The sequence below is a fragment of the Zingiber officinale genome, chromosome 4A (assembly GCF_018446385.1).
Source record: "Zingiber officinale cultivar Zhangliang chromosome 4A, Zo_v1.1, whole genome shotgun sequence".
NCBI lineage: Eukaryota > Viridiplantae > Streptophyta > Magnoliopsida > Zingiberales > Zingiberaceae > Zingiber > Zingiber officinale.
In genome coordinates, this window is record NC_055992.1 from 44,737,984 (window position 1) to 44,760,631 (window position 22,648).

The 22,648-nt window shown below is 49.7% G+C and overlaps 1 non-coding gene across 1 annotated transcript; it reads right to left on the minus strand.

Moving 5' to 3' along the window:
* Nucleotides 1-2,884: 2,884 nt before the first annotated feature.
* On the minus strand, nt 2,885-2,990 carry LOC121973907. The gene has a single exon (XR_006109813.1). It is a non-coding gene; the product is annotated as a small nucleolar RNA R71 (small nucleolar RNA).
* Nucleotides 2,991-22,648: the final 19,658 nt, after the last annotated feature.

The window sequence follows — 22,648 nt, forward strand, 5'->3', positions numbered from 1 at the left end:
ACACGATATATTATGTCTAAAATATAATTACAATAAATAAAACATCTTATAAAATCTATCTTAATAAAATACCAAACATTAAATACTATAAAGTATTTGAATGTAAAGTACACATTTTAAACAAACGAGAACACTTAGACAAATTTACCTCTAAAACTATAAATGGAATCTTTCTAGGTTAATTATTAAATAGTAGAGCCTATAGAGTGTATAACAACAACAGATTACGAATAGAAGACATAATAAATGTAACATTTGATAAAAATTCCAACTCTAAAGAGCTCAACCTAAATCAAACCCAACAAATAATATTCGACTCACATAGCAATGATCATGGGGGAGTTAATGAAACCTCATATATAAATCAAGGAGAAGATGATGAACAAATGTTGTGCGTAGATTATATATCTTTGTTTAGCATGTTTTGACGCACATTCACATACTTTACACATGCTTTGCCTACGTATTTTCGTACTTCCAGCTTTCCTTTTAGCATATTTACTCTTTTTGTTCGAAGATCTATTTTTGTGCATTTTCTGTACACAGGAGTCGAATTTGGTGAAGGATTCATGTTCGAGGCCAAATCTGCAAGCGAAGCTAGAAAGGAAGGTGTCATTCCTTAACCTCACACGACCCTGCCATGGGGGGCTGCAGCAGAGGAGGAAATTGCCACGGCCATGTGAACCTCACACGACCGTGCCAAGATTTGAAGCCAAATGGAGCCAGGTCATGTACACCACACGACCATGTAAGATTTCCAGAGACCAAGGAAGCCCTGGCCGTGTACACCACACAGGCCGTGCAGGGTTTCTAGTGAGCAAGAGGGCTCTCACCGTGTACACCACATGGTCGTGCCAGGTTTCCAGAGGCAAAAGCAGTCCAGGCCGTGTAGATCTACACGACCATGCAAGGGGGGTCATGAAAGATGTATGTCACGACCGTGTACCACACATGACCATGTAACGTTGGCAAAGAAGGAAATGGCTTTGGTCATGTGAACCTCACACAGTCGTACCTCGGGGTCGTGTGGCGCCCAAACCTCACCTCTATATAAAGCCTCCTTCATGTTTTGAGAGGGGATCTTCTCTCTTTTAGGGGAAAACAAGACTTGGGGTGTTCCTTACCATTCTTGGAGGGATTTCTGGCGATCTAAGGGCGGATCTTCACCAAATCAATTCTGGGAAAGCAAAGATTGGATCCGAAGACGTTCTTCTTTGTAGACAAGTTTTCTTTCTCTCTTTTCTTGGACTTGAGGGGATTAAGAATTCTTGTAATATTCTTTTCTTCGAGTTTCTTTCCTTGTTTTATGGAGTAGATTTCTTGTTCTAGGATGGAGGGAGTAATTTTAAGGATGATTTGATGTAAAACTCTTGTGGATGTGTCAATTTCCTATTTTTATGATTTTGCCCTGTTTATATTCATTCTATCTTGTATGGATTGTTGTGATTAGGGTTTAATTACCATGCTTGATTGGATGTTTGGATATCTTGTGGATCTTGTAGAGATGGATGTTCGTGACAGGAACATGCTCGTGTAAGGACGTTTGAGGAACGATCTTGAGGGTGAAATAGGATAATTCAAGGAGGTAGGATAGATTGTGTGCATTAATCTTTATATCTTGACGCGGTTGATGAGTGATAAATTCGTATGTTGATTATCTGAGGGACGCACATGACAAGCAAGCCCGTGTAAGGACAACATAGGTTCATTCCTAATTGATCACATTTAGGAATAGATTTCAATCCTATGTCGGTTGTCTATTGCAAGAGAGAACCGGCAACCTTCTACAAATGATGGAAAATTGAGGAATAAGATTTGGTAGATCATTTACATGGAGCAATCCTTATAAAGAAACTAAAACTCCTAGAACATTCCCTTTATCGTCGCCTTTATTCTTTCATTTTCTTTTTTACTTTTAATAGTTTTACTTTACCCTTGTCAACCCATTGATTAGTTGTTTAGCTAACTCGCGCTGAGACATCTTTAGTGCTTATTCTAGTCCTTGTGGATACGATATCTTTTATTATTACTTACGACATTTCCGTACACTAGTGGAGAGTCAACAAGTATTTGGCGTCGTTGTCGGGGACTGCGCTATAACATTAGAGATTATCAATTGAGTTAGACTAAATATAACTTTTCTTTTCTTTTTATTAGCATAATTGAAACTAATCTTTAGAATTCTGTTTTCATCATTTGCATATTTTTCTAATTCTTGCCAATTCCTTTTTGTTGCAATTTTAATTCTGCATTTTTAATTTCTAACATTCTAGTCTAACTTTTCTCTCTTTTGATTTAGTTTCTTTCTTCTTTTCTTTTGTAAACATATCTTGCAATCTTGTTCTTGGCATATGAATTATTCTAAATATTTTTCTTGTTCCTTTTGTCTTTTCTTTCTTGTTTTCATTATGCACTTTCTTTCTTACAATTTGAATTCTGCATTTTCTTTCTTACTTTTCATATTGTATTTTATTTCTTATTTTTTATTCTTGAATATCCATGAGCACTAACATGTCAAGCAGGCCCATGAGAAATTTTTCTACACCTTTTTCTGTAAAATTTTTGTCTCCCATTGCGTAACCTCAAATTGAAGCAGAAAGTTTCCAACTAGACCCAAAGTTAATTTTCGTGATACAAGGTCACAAATTTGGAGGAGAAGTATCAGAAAGTCCTTATCTGCATCTTGAAACATGTTTAGAGATTTGTGATATGGTGAAATATGAAGGAGTGTCAGCAGATACAGTTCATTTAATGACATTTCCTTTCAGTATCAAGGATAAAGCAAAGACTTGGTTATATTCTCTCCATCCTCAAAGTATCACAAGTTGGGAGCAATTGGAGAAGCAATTTCTAAATCTTTTTTTCCCTCCAAGCAAAACAGTGTATATGAGGAATTGCATAACAAATTTTGCTCAGGCATATGGAGAATCATTGTTTGAAGTATGAGATAGTTTCAAGAGTCTTCAAAGACAATGCCCTCATCATGGTTTTGAAAAATGGTTGATTCCGCACATATTCTATGGGAGAATTTCTTTCTCAGACAAGAGTTTATTGGATTCATCAGCTGGAGGTTCTTTTATGGACAAAAGTGTAGATGAAACATATATGTTAATTGATCAAGTGACATTGAACCTCCATGAATGGTCGAACATAAGTTGGATGAAATTTCCCTCAAACATTCAAGAAGTGCAAGTCATAAATGTTATAGAGTCTGTCAAACAAATTGTAACTCAACCATCTATGAGTTTTGAAAATCACAAGTCACAGAACGGGGAGTTCAAACATTTAGGAGCAAAGATTGAAAGTATTGTTTCAAATTGGTTTAAAAAAGATCCCCCTCCTTCGCAAACAAGATCTAGTGAAAAGTGTGATGATGTTGGGTTGAGAATTGAAAAAAATTATGAAGAACTTCTGAAGAAGGACATGTTTAGAATTGAGGAGAAGAACAATAGAAGACCACATGAACTTAGTTCCATTATTCCAAGAGGTTCCCAAATGCCACAAGTACCTTTCCCTCAACGATTGATTATACCAACACTAGATAAGCAAGTTGAATCTCCTCCATAAGCTAAAAGGGAATATGGGAAATTAGAAGTACCTTTCCTAAGACCTTCACTAAGGGTTCCTTTTCCACAAAGGTTAGTGGGGGTCAATGAGAAATATGACTTTAAAAAATTCTGTGACACTAGTAAGGTTGAGTGCAGATTTTTAAATTTGTATAAAGATAAAGACTCTTCAGATGAGGATTGTCAAGATAATGCAGTGATAAATAAGTTTTCAAATCTACATCCAAATTTTATAGGGTGTTGTAGTGACATTAACTTTTCAGATGATGAATGTGATGTGGTAGATCAATTTAAAACTGTAAGTAAAGTTATTGATCCTCCTATAATTGATTCTCCTATTGAGGATATTGATGTGGGTTTATTTTTTGATGTTTGTGTTGATGATTGATCCGGCGGTAAGAACAGGGGACCCCCGTTCTGGGGAGTCAACGCCACGTGGAAGTCAAAGGGCCAGGTGGCCGACCGGAGATGGGTGGGTCGAACGCCCGGCCGGCTGACTGGTGTCTAACTGATGGCAAAAGGCGCCCCAGCAGGAAGCTGGGCCCCGACGCTCATGGTACAGGATCGTAGGGCCGAGCGGAGGGCACGCTCGGCCGAAGACATGAGGTAGCATACTGCTAACAGTCTCCACAAACCACATTACCAAGAATCTCCCAAGTAGACCACTATAGGTGTCCTGCCGGACGTAAGGCAGAGGCTGGCCGGCCGGACGCCCGGCCGGTAGCAAGGGGAAAAGGACAAGGGACATCTTTTTCTGACAGCGGGCATGTTCTACATTTAGGCCATACTCCAAATCTTATGACAGGGGGTTCCGTTGTCCCATCGAAGACGTGCTTGGACTGTAGCAGTATGGGGTCAGGTAAGCTCACTGACAGGTCCTTACTGGGGTATGGGCTGAGGATACGTATACACCTCGGTATGTGTGTACTCGCTTCTCCACAGCCCTATATAAAGGCCCTCATCCTTTGTCGGAGGTACGCATTCTACGATTCTTGGAGCCACTTTCTTGTTGAGCTTTGCCTGACTTGAGCGTCGGAGAGTCGTCGCCGGGAACCCCTTCCCGGCCCGACTTCCTTGCAGGTTCGCCGGAGGACCGTACGATCAGTCGGAGATCCACGTCAGCGACTCGGAGAGCGCCAAGTGCCCAGCGTCCGTTGATTCAGCGTTCGGACAGGATCAATTTGGCGTCATCTGTGGGAACGCTCCTGCATCCGATCGGATGCAATGGACGAAGCTAGACGATAGCACTCGGTGATGCTCTCCACAAAGGAGCTCGATGCTTTGATCGAGACAAGAGCCGCCAAGCTTGTGGAACAGAGACAAAAGTCGCAAGCCAAGCGGGCTGAGCAACAAGCAACATCAACATCAGGCGGCCGAGCGGAAGCACCTCAGGCCACAGTTGCATTCCATCGGGCCCTATTCTGCACCCCTCCTGAAGCCGCAGCCACAAATCGTGATCGAGGGTCCTCTTCAGATGAAGTGCCCAGACGAGATAGCAAAAAAGGGAAAGCCCCCTGAGCGGACGCCTCGCCCGAACGGATCAACCGTCAATTCTCAGAGGCTATTCTACGAGACCCTCTACCAAAGCACTATGTGCCTCCGGCGATCGGTGAATACAACGGAACCACCGACCCGGATGATCATTTGGATAAGTTCGACAACACAGCTACTCTTCATCAGTACACAGATGGAGTGAAGTGTCGAGTTTTTCTTACCACCCTCTCGGGATCGGCTCAACGGTGGTTTCAGAGACTGCCGGACGGATCTATCTCAAGTTTCAAAGACTTCCGAACGGCTTTCCTCCACCACTTCACAAGCAGTCGGCGCTATCAGAAGACTAGTGTCAGCCTGTTTGCCATCAAACAGGAAGCCCGTGAATCACTCTGAGCTTATATCCAGCGGTTCAACAGAGTGGCCATGGATATTCCAACGGTCACCTCGGAGACCATGATGAATGCATTCACACAAGGCCTCGTAGATGGGGATTTCTTCCGATCACTCATTCGGAAGCCGCCCCGAGACTACGACCACATGCTAACCTGCTCCCCCTGTTGGGTTCTTTGGGCCGCGAAAATCGCTTTTTCGCGTCGCGGAAACCCCGAGTCACCCAAATCCATGTATCTCGTGCAAAGATTCGTAAACAAAATTATCGAAAAACCTTTTTCTTGTACGAGTTTGTAAAAAGTTTAGATCTACACTAAAGTTAAGATCATTACCCTTGATGCGCGCCCCACGCGAATCCCGCTCGTCCAAATGGTGCCGGATCTCAAGACCGTCAAGCATACGGTCCTCTAGAAGTATCCACACGGACACACTAGATGGAGGTGACCAAAAACCAAGGTGTGCTAGCACCTATGTGGTTCGGCCAAGGAAGGAGGAGAGGGAGAAGAGAGAGCACCCAAGGGAGAAGAAGAGTGAATGAATGATAGAATCAATTTTCAAAAATGAAAATTGTTCTCCACATTCAAGTGGTCGGCCACCTTCTAGGAGGTGTAACCCCCACATTAATTCCAATTAATGTGGAGACCATTAAGAGTTGTAACCCCCATGAGGTGGCACTCTAGGATGATGTGGATCAACACTATTGGTCCACATCTTGCCACCTCACTAAATGACATGGCAACAAGTGTAACCTCCTCATTTAATGTGGGCCGGACACATTAAATGCTATGGAGGCTTGTAACCTCCATGAGGTGGCACACATTGATGATGTGGAGCAATCCTATTGGTCCACATCTTGCCAACTCACTAGTGATGTGTCAAAAAGTCAAGTCAAACATGACTTTTTTTCTTCCTCTCAAATCAAGTCAAACTTGATCAAATCTCTCTCATGGTTGATCTAATCCAACCATATGATTCAAGCCAACTTAATATAATGAATCTAATTCATTAAATTAAGTTGATTTAATGAGTCATAATCTAAATTAGACTCATTGAATACATGAATCAACTTGAGTCCAACTCAATTAGCCCAATTTGGATTACTCTTAATCCAATATGATTCATCAAATGAATCTAATCCTCTTAGTTCATCATATGAACCAAATCTCCATCTAATTGTCCTTAGTGTGTGACCCTATAGGTTCTTGTAACGTTGGCAATGCCCTAAACCCATTTAGGAGCATAAGTAATGAGCGGTATCTAGCAACACATCATTACTACCCAAGTTACAAGAATGTCGAGATCCGACATCACCTTGTGACTACTAATTGTGACTCCTCACAATATATGTCATTGTCCTTCTATCCTAGACATCTAGATTGATCAATATGAGGCATAGACCGTGTCATCCTCTAATCAATCTAAATCTTGAACTCCAAGTAGACTCACTCGATCAAATGAGCTCAACATCTAATGTTGACTCATTTGGGCATGGCCATGCACTTAGTGGTCTCACTCTATCAAGAATACCGATGTCGCTCCCGTCATATGGGAGGGATAGATCCCATCTACATCACTCACATCCCTCTACATAATTCGTTATATACCCAGTAATCGCCTTTATAGTCCACCCAGTTACGGGTGACGTTTGACGAAACCAAAGTACATAACTCCTTATGTAGGGATCCATGGTGACTTCAGGTCTAAGGACTAATAGTCATACTAATAGCCACATGAGAAAGTATATGACACTCATATAACGATCCATGATACTTTCTCATGGCGGGTCATTCAGTATACATTCTCTAATGCATACCCATGTGTCAGCTTGATATCTCTATATCCATGACTTGTGAGATCAAGTCATCGAGCTGACCTACACGCTATTCTTATTGTATTAACATTGTCCCTGAATGTTAATACTCGACTAGGAATGATTTAGAGTAGTGTTCCCTATATCATCTCACTATCGATTCAACTAATCGATTGATATAGGTATGAACCTTCTACTCAAGGACGCTATTATACTTAGTCTATTTGGCACCAATACAAATAAGTATAATAACCAAACAAATACCTTTATTCATATACAAGAATATGATATACATGAGTCCATACAATCATCAAATGATTGGCTCTAGGGCTCTAACTAACACCCCCATGCTAGGTCCCACGTGCAAGAGGTCGCTGCCGAGCGGCCCAAATCAAGAAGGAAGGTATGGACCCCTATGTTCTGTTCTTTCCACCGGACGGACACGCACAACACCAGAGATTACCAGAGTCTTCCTTTGATCGATCATCCCGTTCCCCAGAGTGTCGGCCATCGATCGCCTTCAGCCGACAGGCGACAGAGGCCTCGTGAATCCGATCGGTCGATAGTCAACAGGCGACCACAACCGACTCCCGAGCGACATCACACTCCGAGGCGTGAGAATCCCCGGATGTCTAGGGAGTGACCCCGACCGTCCGCTCAGGAAGAAGAAAATAGAAGTAATACTTCTCGATGCGAGATCAACATTATAGCTGGCGGGCCGACCGGAGGTGATTCCAACCGAGCAAGAAAGGCGAGCGTCCGACAGCTCCAGATACATGCAGTCGGCTGCAGCCAGGAGAGGGCGAGCGGACCAGAGATCAGCTTCGGGCCCAGGGACTTAGAAGGAGTCGAAGTGCCACACGACGACGCTCTCCTCATCAAAGCAATAATTGCCAATTACACTATTCATCGCGTCTTTATTGACACAGGAAGCTCGGTCAATATCATATTCAAAAAGGCCTTCGACCAACTACAAATTGATCAGGCCGAGCTGCTGCCCATGACAACCCCCCTTTACGGATTTACGGGCAACGAAGTTCAGCCGGTCGAACAAATCCGATTGGCTATTTCGCTGGGAGAGGAGCCGCTCAGAAGGACGCGAACCACAAACTTCGTCGTGGTGGACTCTCCGTCGGCATACAACGTCATATTGGGGCGACCAGCTCTCAGTGAATTCCGAGCGGCCGTCTCCACCTTCCACCAGAAGATCAAGTTCCCCGTCGAGGACAAAGTGGGAGAAGTGCGGGGAGATCAACTAGCAGCTCGGCGATGCTACGTGGAGATGGTCCGAGCAGAAGCCAATACCGCTCGGAAGACGCCACGAATCGAGGTTGATCCGGCGGTAAGAATGGGGGACCCACTTCCTGAAGGGTCCCAGCCTGAGGACGGATGGAGGGCTGACTAAGCGGGTAATGGCCGCGTCAAGTAGTTGAGCAGGTCCGAGCGGAGCCAGAGATAACCCAGCCATAGGCTTGGGTTTCCGACGCCAAGGCGGGAGGACTGAATGGCCGAGTACCGAAGGGCCGAGCGGGTGGTCCGTTCGGCCAGGATAAGGGCGAGGATACAAAGGTTAGCCGAGCGGCCTATTCGTTCGGCTCGGGATATGGGATGTCAGCAAAGGCATGTCTGATGATTATGCCGTACACAAGATTTCACGATAGAGGGTCTTGCCGTCACATCATGGAGAGGTTGATACAGTAGCAGTATGGCCTTATGGATGCCCTTCTGACAGACCCATACCTGGGCATGGTCGAAAGCAGGTGATTGCTTTGATTGGCGCGCCCAGGCTCCTTCGAGAGGTCTATATAAGGTCTCCATTTCTTCACCGGAGATACGTTGGTCTGAATCTTTGAAGCCACCTCTTTGTTATTCCTCGCCTGACTTGAGCGTCGGAGGGTCGTCGCCGGGATACCCCTCCCGGCTAAGTTTTGTTGCAGGTTCGCCGGAGCACTCGAGGATCCAGCAGGGAGCGCCACATCCCCAGCGTCCGTTGACTCCTGGTTCGGACAGGATCAATTTGGCGCCGTCTGTGGGAACGCACCTGCATCCGAGCAGAGGCAATGGACGAGGCTGGAAGAATACATACCGTGGCACTCTCACAAGAAGAGTTGGACGCTATAGTCGAGGCGAGGGCAGCCAAGATAGTGGCGCAGCAAAAGGAGAAAGCACAGGCTGAGCGAGCGCAACAGCAAACCTCGGCTTCAGCAGGCCGGGCGGTGCAAGCAGACCGCCCGGAATATGTTTCAACAGGAGGGTTCCCTCAGGCACTCTTCCGTACTCCCCCCAGAAATCGCGCCCGCTCACGGGGAGCAAGGATCTTCATCTGATGAGCCTCCCGTTCGGGATCATAGGAAGGGCAAAGCTCCCCGAGCGAACGCACCGCCCGAGCAGGTTCATCGACAGTTCTCTGAAGCCATACATCGGGATCCGTTACCAAAATACTATACACCACCGCCGATCGGAGCTTACAATGGGACGACCGACCCCGACGATCATTTGGGGAAGTTCGACAGCATCGCCACCTTGCATAAGTACTCCGATGGCGTAAAGTGCCGGGTATTTCTCACCACTCTATCGGAATCTGCACATAGGTGGTTTCGGAGGTTGCCGGACAGCTCTATCACTAGTTTCTAAGAGTTCCGAATGGCATTTCTTCATCACTTTGCGAGCAGTCGACGTTATCAAAGGACAAGCGTCAGCCTGTTCACCATCAAACAAGAACCAAGAGAATCTCTCCGGGCGTATATACAGAGATTTAATCAGGTAGCGGTGGATATCCCCACAGCCACCTCGGAGACAATGGTTAACGCATTCACGCAAGGCCTCGCGGAAGGGGACTTCTTCCGCGCGCTCATTCGCAAACCGCCCAGAGACTACGACCACATGCTACACCGGGCGAATGAGTATATAAATGTGGAAGAGGCGGAGGCTGCCCGACGGAAGGGAACCCATGCCGAACAGAAGCAGCCCGCTGCCCATCAGCCACCAAGAGGACCAAGAGTTGAGGCATCCCGGGCACATCATGCGAAGTCCCCGGTGGTCCAAGAGGTAGCGGTCGAGCGGAAGCATCGACTGCCCCAGTCATTTCCCTCAAAAGCAGATGCTTCGTCTCCCGAATTCAACTTATAGCAAGCCCCTCTTCTGGAACCTCAAGAGAGGGAGTTTGATGTCAAGCGATGAATTGACTACATAGGAGAAAGATGGGTGGACGGGCCGTCGAGCGGATGAAGATCCAAGCCACCGACTCAATAAAGTAGGCCCCGAGCCGTTCAGCCGGAGGTATAATATCCGAGCCAAGCGCTGGACGAAGCAGACCCCGAGCCGTTCGGCCAGGAGTACATTATCCGAGCTGGGTGAAAGGTGCGCTAAATGTAAATTTATATACATTTCGGTCGCCAATATACTTGTAATGCAGGAAGCAAAAAGATGAAAACACATTGAGCATTCTCCGCCGAACGGCTTACCGCGTGAAGACCCCACGCCGATTCGGCAGGGGCATATAAATTAGCCAAGCCAAGCGCTCGAATAGCGAAGGCCCCCGAGCCGATCGACCGGGAGGTTTATATCCGAGCTGGGCGCTCGAATAGCGAAGGCCCCCGAGCCGATCGGCCGGGAGGTTTATATCCGAGCTGGGAGCTCGAGAGCGAAGGCCCCCGAGCCGATCGGCCGGGAGGTTTATATCCGAGCTGGGAGCTCGAGAGCGAAGGCCCCCCGAGCCGATCGGCCGAGAGGTTTATATCCGAGCTGGAAGCTCGAGAGCGAAGGCCCCCGGAGCCGATCGACCGGGAGGTTTATATCCGAGCTGGGAGCTCGAGAGCGAAGGCCCCCCGAGCCGATCGGCTGGGAGGTTTATATCGGAGCTGGAAGCTCGAGAGCGAAGGCCCCCCGAGCCGATCGGCCGGGAGGTTTATATCCGAGCTGGGAGCTCGAGAGCGAAGGCCCCCGAGCCGATCGGCCGGGAGGTTTATATCCGAGCTGGGAGCTCGAGAGCGAAGGTCCCCGAGCCGATCGGCCGGAGGTATATTGTACGAGCCAAAGGCTCAATTTCGAAGGCCCCGTGCCGCTCGACCGGAGGTAAATTATCGGAGCCAAGCACTCGACGATGAAGGCCCCGAGCTGCTCAGCCGGAGGTATATTGTACGAGCCAAAGGCTCGATTCCGAAGACCCTGTGCCGTTCGGCCAGGTAAACGTTGTCCAAATTAGGCTTAAAAGCCCGACGAGCTCCGTCGTTAAAGATCGAGAGTCGCGCCGACCGGCTATAAATATCCGCACCGACGAGCTCCGTCGTTAAAGATCGAGAGCCGCGCCGACCGGCTATAAATATCCGCGCCGACGATCCGGCGTCTATAAATCCCCGAATAGAAGACCGACGAACTCCGTCGTTAAAGATCGAGAGCCGAGCTCTGACGTTAAAGATCGAGAGACGGTCCGGCGTCTATAAACCCTCCGGCCGGGAAACCGGGAGACGACTCGGCGTCTATAAATCCCCGAGCCGAAGACCGACGAGCTCCGTCGTTAAAGATCGAGAGCCGCGCCGACCGGCTATAAATATCCGCGCCGACGAGCTCCGTCGTTAAAGATCGAGAGCCGAGCCGACCGGCTATAAATATCCGCGCCGACGAGCTCCGTCGTTAAAGATCGAGAGACGGTCCGGCGTCTATAAACCCTTCGGCCAGGAAATTGGGAGACGAGCCGGCGTCTATAAAAACCGAGGGGAAAACCGACGATCACTGTCGTTAAAAATCGAGTCGGTCCGGCGACTATAAATGCCCCGGGCGGACGAATGAATATCAGGGAATAAGAAACCGCGGAAACCACAAATATTAAAACATTTAGGCCCGCTCGGATGTTGGTCCTTCGATACTTGGCGTTTGTTGACTTTACACAGGCTAGATACGTGCAGAGCGAGTAGGCCCTCCCGCTCGGACTTTGTTTAATGGGTTAAGCTGATCGGCCGCGTGACGGAGAACACTTAGAGCATGACTGACTCTAAGCATAAATGTTCAGCAAACAGAAGAATATTATGGATAATGATCAGGAAGACGCAAGCAGAGACATAATTGCATTAAAGGGAAAGCAATTAGTGAATCTTTCAGAACTTTTTGGTCCACCTCCGCTTTAGTGCGTTCAGCTGAGCGTCCATCCCGTTCGGCAGTTAATTGGGCTTCCAGGTCCTTAGATTGCTGATCTAGGGCTCGGACTTCAACTTTCATCTTGTCCAGATCAGCGATCGCCCGCCTCTTCCGGCTACTGGCGCGCTTCACGTCTGCGTCGCGTTTCTTCACCAAGCCTTCAAGTCGAGCCACCTCTGTAGCCAGGTCGGCGGCCTTCTTCTGTTCGGCCTCGCGGGCTTGTTTCTCCCGCTCGGCCGATGGACCCCCTGAGACTTGGAGTTTTTCCATGAGATCCTCCAGCTCGGCCAGCCGATGGCTAGTGGCGATTTGCTCCACCCAATGCTGTAAGTGAAATAATAAAATCAGAAACCAAACAGTAGCATGGCGCAGGAAGAAAAATGAACCTACTTGAGTGGCCTGCTGCATGTGGTTATCGTCGAGCTGCTTGGGCGTCATGAGGGCCACCCGAATCTGGGCATCCTCGAAAAGTTTGGCGAGCGGACCCGTCAAGGTTATTTCATGAACGGGGCTTGAGGGCCGATCGGCAGACAATAAATATTCCTCCGATGGGAATCGAAGGGTAGTCTTGATGGTCGGGTGGTCGGCCGGCACTTCCTCAGTCGCAGTCGCCTGGCCCGAGGACTCCCCTATGGTTGAAGTCTCGCCCAACCGTCGTAAGCGACGACGAGTCCGTGGAGGAGAGCCAGAGGGTTATGCAGTGGGCGAGGCCACGGGGGTCCTGATCTGCGACGGCGTGCGATCTGGCGAAGCGATCTCGATCGGCGCCTGTGGTTCGCCCTCTGGGGTCGGCGGAAGGCTGGAGTCCCTTCGACGTTTCCGCCGAACTTCCAGTAGTGAACCCCCGACCTGGGGGACTCCCAGCTCGGCTGGAGCAGAGGAAACAGGATTCGCCTCAACCTCTGTTGAAGCGTATTGGGTAACTTCTATTTCAGGGGCAGACTGCGTCCCCCCCTCGCCTGCATCTGCCGGGCGGCTGGGGATAAGACCCCGCTCGGCGAGTTCTTTTTTGGTAGCCGCCTCAATTTCCACGGCTTTCAATTTCAGATGATCAGTGGCCTTGGAGCGCCACATGACTTCAGCTGCAGTAGAAAAAATTAAAATCAGTTAGACAAAAAAGGCGAAGTGAGTAAAGAGTCCTTACTCATGCGGTAGGGGAGATTGGTTCGAACGGGAGATAATCCAAAAATGTACAACACCCCCTTGAGAAGCAACTGGTCGATTCTGTACCGCTGACCGGACAACCAGTTTGCCGCATGAAGGTAGGCTGGATTGCTTCTGAATTTGCCGAGCTTCGGCTGGGTCGGCCCATTTGGTTATGAATGCTGGCCGCTCGGGAAGTCGTATATAGAAGAAGAACTCCTTCCAGTGCTTGTTGGAGGTCGGCATATTCTCAAAAAATTTGAAGCCTATTCTACTTTGGAAAATAAAAGTACCCAACTCGGATTGTTTGGGGTAGAAGAAGTAGTGGAATATTTTGGGGTCGAGTGGGATACTGTGCAGCTTAAAGAGGATGACCACCCCGCTCAGCAGCCTAAAGGAATTCGACACAAGTTGGCCGAGCGGGATGCGAAAATAATTGCAAACTTCCAAAACAAAACGATGGGTAGGAAATCTAAGGCTGCCCTGGAATTGGTCCAGAAAAAAACAAATGGTACCGATCGGCGGGTTATGGGGCCGGTCGGTCGGGTCGGCTACAACTATTTCATGGTCGTCCGGGATCCCGTACATCCGAACAAGACGCTGAGCGCCCTCCTCATCAAATTTACTCTCCATGGTCATATACCAGGGACCATGAACATCAACAGCGGGTACAGAAGTGCTCGCCATGACTAAAGTACCAAGAAAAAGAAAGAAGGAAGCCGAGAGAAACTCGGAAACGGAGGACAGATAAAAGTTCGCAAGCAAGGGGACGAAAGGAGTTCCCCGCGAAAGGGAAAGGCCGAACAAAAGGAAGGGAGAAGCTTACAGAGGGAAGATGAACGGAGAGGATCACTAGAAAGCTGAAAACCACCAAGAGGCAAGAACTAGGACAGCCGAAACAATGCAGCCGCGGGCACCTTCGACGGAGGACGCGCAATGAAACAGAGAATGCAGCGTAAGGGCGAAGACGAAGGCTTTATGCGAACGAGGCTGGTCGGCCTCGTCCGTCGGATGCAGGTCACGAGAGACGAGGTCATCATCTAACCGTCCATTTCAAAACAATCGGCGTCCCATCGTACGGATCATCACCGCCACGCGAGAAGAGCCACGTGGCGCTCTGTCACCAGGCGCAATTAATGCGCCCATACCGCGCATGCTTCGACTTAATGAAAAGGATTTGCGTGATTTTCGAGAAGATTTAGACAAGCAAACATCCACGTTGAGCGCCAAGACATCCAAAACGAAGAGCCGAGCGGCTGAATTTGGCATAAGGGTCGAACGGCTCAAGGGATATTATAAGCGACGGTAAGGCGACGACCGCCCGCTCGGACACATAGTCCAGTCAGTCGGACTCACTGCCTCCTTCGACTAGACTTGAAGGGAAGGCAAGTGATCCGGCGGTAAGAATGGGGGACCCACTTCCTGAAGGGTCCCAGCCTGAGGACGGATGGAGGGCTGACTAAGCGGGTAATGGCCGCGTCAAGCAGTTGAGCAGGTCCGAGCGGAGCTAGAGATAACCCAGCCATAGGCTTGGGTTTCCGACGCCAAGGCGGGAGGACTGAATGGCCGAGCGGGTGTCTGCCCGGCTGGAACCGAAGGGCCGAGCGGGTGGTCCGTTCGGCCAGGATAAGGGCGAGGATACAAAGGTTAGCCGAGCGGCCTATTCGTTCGGCTCGGGATATGGGATGTCAGCAAAGGCATGTCTGATGATTATGCCGTACACAAGATTTCACGATAGAGGGTCTTGCCGTCACATCATGGAGAGGTTGATACAGTAGCGGTATGGCCTTATGGATGCCCTTCTGACAGACCCATACCTGGGCATGGTCGAAAGCAGGTGATTGCTTTGATTGGCGCGCCCAGGCTCCTTCGAGAGGTCTATATAAGTTCTCCATTTCTTCAACGGAGGTACGCTGGTCTGAATCTCTGAAGCCACCTCTTTGTTATTCCTCGCCTGACTTGAGCGTCGGAGGGCCGTCGCCGGGACACCCCTCCCGGCTCGGTTTTGTTGTAGGTTCGCCGGAGCACTCGAGGATCTAGCAGGGAGCGCCACATCCCCAGCGTCCGTTGACTCCTGGTTCGGACAGGATCAGAGGTGAACGCTTTAACTGAAAAGCCTCCCTCTTTGGTTTATGAAGAAAAAGAGGAAGTGCAGATTCACCCGACCCAATCGGAAGCCACGACATTCATTGCATCCGATCTGGAGGCCAACCATAAAGAGGAGGTGATCAAATGCCTCCAGAGAAACCGTGATGTCTTCGTCTGGTCGACGCATGAGCTGCCTGGAATTTCACCAAGTATAGCGCAGCATAAGCTCCACGTCCGACCAGACGCTCGGCCAGTGAAGCAGAGAAAGAGGGATTTCAGCGCCAAACAGAATGTTATCATCCGAGCGGAAGTGGAGAAACTCCTGGAGGCCGGCCATATACGCGAGGTCCAGTTCCCGAGCTGGTTGGCGAACGTGGTGCTAGTGTCCAAGCCCGGCAACAAGTGGAGAGTGTGCATCGATTTCCGGGACCTTAACAAGGCGTGCCCAAAGGATTTTTATCCCCTACCCCGGATCGATCAACTGGTGGACTCTACGGCCGGCTGTGAGTTGATATGCATGCTCGGCGCTTATCAGGGATATCATCAAGTGCCACTCACTCGGGAAGATCAAGAAAAAGTAAGCTTCGTTACGGCCGACGGCATCTACTGCTATAATGTGATGTCGTTCGGACTGAAGAATGCGGGAGCCACTTACCAACGCTTGATGAACAAAGTGTTCAAGGAGCAGATCGGGCGAAATCTGGAAGTATATGTGGATGACATTCTCATCAAGTCCGTCCGAGCGGCCGATCTCTTGGAAGACATGGAGGAGACTTTCCAAATGCTAAGAAGGTATGGAGTTAAACTAAATCCCCAGAAGTGTCCGTTCAGAGCAAAATGAGGGTGTTTCCTGGGTTACATAGTGACCGAGCGGGGTATCGAAGCAAATCCCAGCAAGGTGAAAGCCTTACAAGATATGCCGCCTCCAAGAAATCTGAGGGAAGTGCAGCGCTTGACCGGTCGGATAACAGCATTGTCTAGATTCATCTCAAAAATCGCCGATCGGAGTCTCCCATTTTTCAAAATCTTGCGCAAAGCCACTAAGTTTCACTGGGATGAAGAATGCGACCGGGCGTTCGAAGATCTGAAGACATATTTGAACTCTCTCCCGGTACTAGCCAAGCCAGCTGCGGGTGAGCCGCTTTGTATCTACTTATCTTCGACCGAGCAAGCAGTCGGCTCGGCACTAGTAAGGGCGAGTGGAGAAGAGCCTGTATATTTTCTAAGCCATATTTTAAAAGATGTTGAATCTCGCTACACTGGGCTCGAGAAATTGGCTTTCGCATTGGTCCTCACTGCTCGGCGACTCCGTCCATATTTCTTGGCGCATACTATCATCGTCCGGACGAACAGCCCATTGGGAAGAGTATTGTTGAATCCCGAAGCGTCCGGGCGGCTCATCAAATGGACTACAGAGTTGAGCAAATTTGACATTCAATACCAGCCCCGTTCGGCGATAAAGGCGCAGTCCTTGGCGGATTTTGTCACCGAAGTACAAAGGCCAGAACCCGAAGCTATGTGGAAGATATTTGTAGACGGATCATCTACTCGGCTCTGGAGCGGAGTTGGAATACTGCTACTCTCCCCTCAAGGAGAAAGGATGCACTTATCCGTCCGGCTGGATTACAAAGCTACAAACAATGAGGTGGAATATGAGGCCCTTATAGCCGATTTACAGGCAGCTCGGCACGTGGGAGCCGGACAGGTGACACTGCATTCAGATTCTCAATTGGCCGCTCAGCAACTTTCTGGTACTTTTGAGATTAACAACGCGAGGCTTAAACTTTACGCTGAAGCCTTCGAAAAGCTCAAAGCCCATTTCAGAGAAGTCATTATCCAGAAGATACCCCGAGTGGAAAACCAAGCGGCCGAGTTAGCCAAACTCGCAAGCTCAATAACGCCAGTCGCCATCCAGCAGCCAATTGAACAAGTATCTTTGGTGGCGCACGTCGATCGGATGGAGGGCCTCTCATTTCCGAGCGACTGGCGGACATCCGTCATGGATTTTCTTCGCTCGGGTGCTACACCGTCCGATCGGGATGAGGCCCAGCTACTAAAGAGGAGAGTCGGTCGGTTCACACTCATTGGAGACCAATTATACAAGAAGGCTTTCTCTCGCCCACTGTTGAAATGCGTGAGCTCAGAAGACGCGGCGTACATCCTCCAAGAAGTGCATCAAGGATCCTGCGGAGGGCATCCGGGCGGACGATCGCTGGCTAAGAAAATCCTGCTGGCCGGATACTTCTGGCCAACTTTACAAGCAGGCGCCGCTCGGACCGTCGCGACGTGCCTTTCTTGTCAAAGGTATCATAATTTCTCTCACCGACCGGCGGAAGAAATGAAGGCAGCTACTATGTCCTGTCCGTTCGACCAATGGGGAATGGATATTGTAGGTCCGTTTCCTATGGCGACCGGACAGTGGAAATTTTTACTGGTGGCGTTGATTATTTTTCCAAGTGGGTGGAGGCCGAGCCGCTAGCCAAGATCACCGAGCAGATGGTCAAGAAGTTCATCTGGCAAGACATCATCTGTCGGTTCGGAATCCCTCGTTGACTTGTTTCAGACAACGGGCGGCAATTCACAGAAAAGTTGCTCGAAGATTGGTGCAAAAGCTATGGCATTGAGCAACACTTCACGTCCGTGACATACCCCCAAAGCAATGGTCAAGCCGAAGTAGCCAATCGGGAAATTCTTCGTATTCTGCGCGCTCGGCTCGACCACTTGGGAGGAAGCTGGGTAGATGAAGTGCTGGGCGTCCTATGGGCCATCCGAACCACCCCAAAGGAAGGAACGGGCGTCACGCCTTTCCATATGGTGTATGGCGACGAAGCGGTTATTCCTATCGAAGTCGGCGTCGAGTCCGCCCGAATCTAGAATTATGATGATGATAACGCCGAGCGGAGGAACATGGAGCTGGATTTGGTCGAAGAAGAGCGAGCCAAGGCGTTCGTCCGGCTAATGGCGTACCGGCAAAGAATGAAGCAGAATTACAACTAGCGCGTAATTCCCAGATCATTCCAGGTGGGCGACCTTGTCTGGAAGAAAGTAAAGCCGGTCGGCGACGTAGGCAAACTAGAGGCTCCCTGGGCAGGCCCCTTCAAAATCATCGAGAAGCTCCGCTCGGGCGCTTATTATTTGGAGGATGAAGACGGGCGACAGCTGGATCGACCATGGAGCGCGAATCATCTCCAGCCGTACTGAGCTGGGTAAGAGGTGCGCTGATGTAATTTTACATATACTTGGGTTGCCTATGTACTTGTAATGCAGGAAGCAAAAATGATTAAAGAATGACAAATATCTTCGCCGAACGGCAGTGTTAAAGTTAGCCTTAAAGGCCGTTGAGCTCCGACGTTAAAAATCGAGAGACGAGCCAGCGTCTATAAACCCTCCGAGCGGAAGGCCGTCGAGCTCCGACGTTAAAAATCGAGAGACGAGCTGGCGTCTATAAACCCTCCGAGCGGAAGACCGTCGAGCTCCGACGTTAAAAATCAAGAGACGAGCCGGCGTCTATAAACCTCCGAGCGGAAGACCGTCGAGCTCCGACGTTAAATATCGAGAGACGAGTCGGCGTCTATAAACCCTCCAAGCGGAAGACCGTCGAGCTCCGATGTTAAATATCGAGAGACGAGTCGGCGTCTATAAACCCTCCGAGAGGAAGACCGTCGAGCTCCGACGTTAAAAATCGAGAAACGAGCCGGCGTCTATAAACTCTCCGAGCGGAAGACCGTCGAGCTCCGACGTTAAAAATCGAGAGACGAGCCGGCGTCTATATACCCTCCGAGCGGAAGACCGTCGAGCTCCGACATTAAAAATCGAGAGACGAGCCGGCATCTATAAACCCTCCGAGCGGAAGACCGCCGAGCTCGACGTTAAAATCGAGAGACGAGCCGGCGTCATAAACCCTCCAAGCGGAAGACCGCCGAGCTCCGACGTTAAATATCGAGACGAGCCGCGTCTATAAACCCTCCGAGCGAAGACCGTCGATCTCCGGCGTTAAATATCGAGAGACGAGCGGTGTCTATAAACCTCCGAGCGGAAGACCGCCGAGCTCGACATTAAAAATCGAGAGGCGAGCCGACGCCTATAAACCCTCCGAGCGGAAGACCGTCGAGCTCCGACGCTAAAAATCGAGAGACGAGCCGCGTCTATAAACCCTCCGAGCGGAAGACCGCCGAGCTCCAACGTTAAAAATCGAGACACGCCGTTTATAAACCCTCCGAGCGTAAGACCGTCGAGCTACGACGTTAAAAATCGAGAGACGAGCCGGCGTCTATAAACCCTCCTAGAGGAAGACCGTCGAGCTCCGACGTTAAATATCGAGAGACGAGTCGACGTTTATAAACCCTCCGAGCGGAAGACCGTCGAGCTCCGACGTTAAAAATCGAGAGACGAGCCGGCGTCTATAAACCCTCCGAGCGGAAGACCGTCGAGCTCCGACATTAAAAATCAAGAGACGAGCTAGCGTCTATAAAACCTCCGAGCGGAAGACCGTCGAGCTCCGACGTTAAAAATCGAGAGACGAGCCGACATCTATAAACCCTCCGAGCGGAAGACCGTCGATCTCCGACGTTCAATATCGAGAGACGAGCCGGCGTCTATAAACCCTCCGAGCGGAAGACTGTCGAGCTTCGACGTTAAAAATCAAGTGACGAGCCGGCGTCTATAAACCCTCCGAGCGGAAGACCGTCGAGCTCCGACGTTAAAAATCGAGAGACGAGCCGGCGTCTATATACCCTTTGAGCGGAAGACCGTCGAGCTCTGACATTAAAAATCGAGAGACGAGCCGGCGTCTATAAACCCTCCGAGCGGATGAGGTCAATAAAAAGGACTACAAGTGTCCAAGAAACGCGTCGTCAATATCGTTCGACTGACTCTACGTTGCGCTCGGCCCAATACCTAAAGGTACTTCATCGGCATCTAGCGAGCGATCTCTGCTATTAAAGCGGAATATTACATATTTAGCCGAGCGGAAGGATCACGCTAAATACTTCGTAAAAAGCCCTTTCGGATGCTAGAGGTGTGATAATAGATGAGCGGACAACACATACATTGGCTAGCAAAAGGGGCAAAGTACGCGAAAGGAAAGCATTGCATTAAAAATAAAACTTTAAGTCGAGAGGCTTAAGTACAAAAAAGGATCATTTTTTGGCCAAGCGGTCTAATTACATATAAAAACGTCTACTCAATATAATCATAAAGGTCCTTGGGAATGTTGTTCAGGAGCGCCACTTGATCGCCGGCCGGAATAGTAGTAGAGTTCGGAAGAAGACCCTTAGACTTCAGATACATAGTGGTGGCGGTCATAGCCAGGTCGAAGGCCGTGTACATCCGCTCGCAGACTTTCTCCGAGAATTTGGGCGAGCGGATGTAGCTTTGTCTTAGGGCAGCTACCCGACTCGGCTCGGCCTCTTGGTATTCTTTGAAGGCCAATTGAGACGCTTCGAGGGACTCCTGAAGAGTTTTCAACTCGTCTATATGCTTCAGTGCGTCAGCCGAGCGGCCTGCTTTCTCGCCATCGAGCTGATCCATCAGCCCCTTTACCTTCTGCTCTAGGCCCCGAGCCTCCACATTTTTTTTCTCCAGATAGGAGATGACTGTGTTTTTTCGGGTGGTGGCCAGGGTTATTTTTGTGTCGAGCGACTTGACTTGTCGCTCGGACTCAGCCAAGGCGTGGGCCTGATCGGTCGTCTTCTTCTGCTCGGCAGCCAACAAATCTTGAGTTTTCTTCAGCTCCTTTTGCAGCTCAGCATATGAAGGGCCTTGAGAGCCGGACGGACCGACTGCCGCCTTCAGTTGCCTCAGTTCTTCATCTACCAAGGTAAGGCGGTTGGAGACAGCAATCTCCTCCACCCATCTCTGACAAAATAAATAAGAAGTTGTTATTGGTCGATCGGAAGGAATGTATACTAAACTTGGGAGAAAATAAATTTACCCCTGTGGCCTGCTGCATATGGCTATTGGCCAAATTTCGGAGGGGGATCAGCGCGACGCGAGCCCGAGCGTCGGCCCACATCTCAGCTAATGGGCCCTTCAAAGTGATGGTATGCTCGGGTGCTATCGGTTGGTCAGCCTCTGGCAGCAGCTCTTCAGTCGGAAGATGAAGAGTGACTCGTATCATGCGGCCATGACCTGGGGTAGTCCGACTGGCAGTCGGAAGAGGATCAGAAGCCGGCGCTGAAAAATGAGATCGAATGGTCGAACGCTGGGCTGGTTGAGGAGCGGGCGGAAGGGAGCTGACTGGAACGACTTCAATAGGGGCCGCCGGCTCGTCCCATTCCGAAGGAGTCCGATCGGACGAAATGGCTTCGACCTCCGGAGCCTTTCCACGAGCACTTGCAGTGGCTCGGGCGGAGGTTTGAACAACAGACATGGCCGAGCGGACTGGAGGCTCCACTCGGCGCCTTTTCGGGTGAGGCTGCTCTTCTTCCGGAGCTGAGCCGTCACCCCGAGTGGAGGGCTCTTGGTTGATGGTTGCCCCAGCCGCTGGCTCTGGGAGAGAAGCCTGAGCGGCTGACTCCCCGGCATGTGTCCCGCTCTCTTCTTCATGCGAGTCGACCGGCTGGATGCCGAGCACTTCCATTTCCCTGGCTGCCGTGGCTTCGAGCGCCGCCGCCTTTCTCTTCAGAATGCCGGCCATTACCAACTCCATGATGATGTCCGCTGCAAAGGAAAGGAGAAAAATCAGTTAGCAATCAAAGCAAACGCCCAAGTAAAATTCTTACCGAAGCCGCTCGGAAGAGGAGTCCGTATGGGACTCAGACCGAAGATGTCGAAGATTGGCACAGATTACGAGGAGGTTCAAGGAATGTGGCTGTTGACTAACCTTAAAGGTCATCCCTGCGGTAGGCCTAGCGGAGGATAATGGCACGAAGGCGCCGCCCGGCTAGACTCGCAGTCCAGTCAGTCGGACTAATCGCCTCCTTCGACTAGACTTGAAGGGGAGTCAAGTGATCCGGTGGTAAGAACAGGGGACCCCCGTTCTGGGGAGTAAACGCCACGTGGAAGTCAAAGGGCCAGGTGGCCG